Source organism: Zingiber officinale, chromosome 8A (genome assembly GCF_018446385.1).
Source record: "Zingiber officinale cultivar Zhangliang chromosome 8A, Zo_v1.1, whole genome shotgun sequence".
NCBI lineage: Eukaryota > Viridiplantae > Streptophyta > Magnoliopsida > Zingiberales > Zingiberaceae > Zingiber > Zingiber officinale.
In genome coordinates, this window is record NC_056000.1 from 28,972,059 (window position 1) to 28,974,951 (window position 2,893).

The 2,893-nt window shown below is 33.1% G+C and overlaps 1 pseudogene; it reads right to left on the reverse strand.

Moving 5' to 3' along the window:
• Positions 1-395: 395 nt before the first annotated feature.
• LOC122008228 lies at positions 396-1,119 on the reverse strand (annotated as a pseudogene).
• Between the last annotated feature and the right edge of the window lie 1,774 nt (positions 1,120-2,893).

Consider the following 2,893-nt stretch of genomic DNA (forward strand, 5'->3'; position numbering starts at 1 on the left):
AAAGATTTCAAAAATTTTCATAATAGTATTATGATATTGTTTACTTTGGGTTTAAGTCCTCATAGTTTTACCAATGAAGATATATTCATCTTATAAATATATAATTTTTTTCATGTATTTTCAATATGAAACTTTGATTATATTCCCAACATAAAAGGCTTGACGGGTCTAGAAGACCAAACACCATACTGAAGTCTAGTTAGATTAGGAGAATTAGAAAATTGACAGAAAGTCCAGATAGATTAAGAGGATCAGATAATTGATAAGAAGTATAGTCGAGTCAGTAAAACTAGACGACTGGATAAAGTCTATATAGGATTCTGCTAAGAAGTCTTGGTGGATTAAGAGATAAGACGTTAGGGAGACAAGTGTAGGTTCGAGTAATATAATTTTTACCGGCCGACGGGGCCATAGTTGAAGTTCCAGGACAATTGGAGGGGGCCGCGGCCGTAGTAGTTCCTCCCGGCGACGCACGGCCACTCGGTGTTGGTCTCATCGCAGTAGTCCCTTGATGCGCCGTTGATCTCTTCGATATAGCAGAAGTCTACCGATCGCAAGGAGCAGAGGACAACATTCCGATCGTCGTCGTCGTCATCATCATGATCATCCAGAAATGAAGAGATTTAATATGAAAATTAATTAACAGCAAGTTCACGTCCGGTATCGTGCGTGGCGTGGGCGAAGAAAGCGGCGATCTCGCGCCGGGAGTCGGCGGCTGAACCGGTGCGGCCGAACTAGGAGTAGTAGCCGGCGGCGGTCAGGAAAGCGCTGCGGGTGTAGAACCTCCTTCCGGCGCAGCTGATGGCGGCCTGGTTGATGATGCTGTCGAAGAAGCTCGGCGTTACGATGCTGGCGATGGAGCCGCCGTTGTTGGGTGAGGTGTAACAGGGGCCCTGATGGCATCCGGTGCCGCAGTTGTCGTCGCTGGTGCCGCAGTAGCCAAATCTACTGCAGCAGAAGTGTGCGGAGCAGCCGCAGCTTTGGGCCGCGGCGACCTCCATTCCGGCGAAAAAGAGGCGCACGACCAGCAACGGCATTTGGTTAGCTTCGGGGAGAGCCTGAGCCATTGCTTTGTTTACTAGGAAGGAAAGGGGTGGAAGAAGAGATGATGGAATTGAATGCAGACGTCACAAATAATAAATAGATCGAGGAAATTAATGCACAGAAACCTACTAGTAAACATAGACTTGGTCAAACAGCCCACTAGCTCTGGATATGCTAGATGGATAAGCATTTTGACTATAAGAGAATAATTAAAATATTTGTAAATTAAGGTAGAATATATTGAGTCCGTAAATTATAGATAAGATCATTCATTTTATGAATTGATTTATTTCAATAAATCTCATTATTTAAATAAATAAAATTGATCATAATCTATTAATTATAAGTAATGGATCCCCTCTTATTTATAATTTACGAACTAGAAAGAAATATATTGTAATATATCAATATATTTCTACCTCGCAAAATATTTTAAGTTTTAACAATTTCACTCCTGTTGGTCCATTAAATAATTTGATTTGCTCGACCAAACATGGTTGGATTGATATAGCAATTTAAGATTTTTATGCATTAACTGATCTCCTAACTTATAAGAAATTTTTATGCATTAATTGATCTAATTAAAGATGTTTCTATCGATTTAATATTTTTTATTGGTCGATCAAGGATCTTTAAAATTAATCCAACTAAATTTGAATTTTTAAAGCTTGAAAAAGGTCATGAATGCGATTTAAAATTCTTGAATTTTTTTTATAACACACATTATTCTTATTAAAATTTGATTCACTTATTATTTAAATATTTTTTATTTATCGAAGGTTGAAGTTTTAAAAGAGCTTATATATTCAATTAGAAGGATAAATTAATAAAGATTAATTAAAATTTGATTGACTTTTTTTTTTTTTTGGTCCACTCAAAGGAGGAGGACCATAGGAATGGTTGATGAAAACAATTAAATATAAATAAATAAATTATATATACTTATTATTTCATCATTTATTTAATATCATTTATTATCAGTAGCCCTCATCCATCACCCACAACACTAATTTTTGATTGGGATTGAATTCTTTGGATCACTTTTTATAGTCTAGAGGATAGTCTCTTTACATGTATTGGTGGGATGAATAGTTTGCACTTAATTAATTAGTATTAGTAGATAAATTATATTTTTAGATTGCAATATATTAAAAATTTCAAGTTATCCCATTCTAGTGATTCAGTTACTTTTTAGGAAAAAGGAGTGGATAAAATTATATAGAAAATCCTATTATTATTATTTTGAATTTACCTTTTTATTATTTATTTTTGACATGCTTGTCTTTATTATAGCTCCTCTCATTTTGACGGATTGTGCCATGGAAATTTGAAACACAATCGAAATCACATGTAAAATTTTGAAGTTTACTTGGTTTATAATTGATGTCAGACAATATAGTAATTATTTTACAGGTTAATAAGAAAAAAGATTTGAGGAAAAAAATAATAAGAGAAACTGAGGAAACAAGAAGAAATATGTCATTTAATAAAAAAAAATTTATTCAATAATGAGGATGATTCCTTAAGCTGCTAAACAAATTATTTATATAAACTCTAGACTCCAGATAAAGAAATAAATCCTAATATATGAATCTCAATATTTATATTAAAAAGAAAGGAAAGAATTCCTATTTTATAAAAAAGGAAAAAATCATAATAAAAATCCTAACAAAAAGAGTTTACCAAAACATGAAACTTAATTAGTTTAATCCTAACTCATAAATATCAGATATATTAAAAATATCCTAAATATTATAAAAATAAAAATTACTGAAGATAGTAAAAATATATTTGAAGGCTCGGATGAAGGTCTAAATGATATTTTTTTAGTTCAAAACTTGACGGTTAC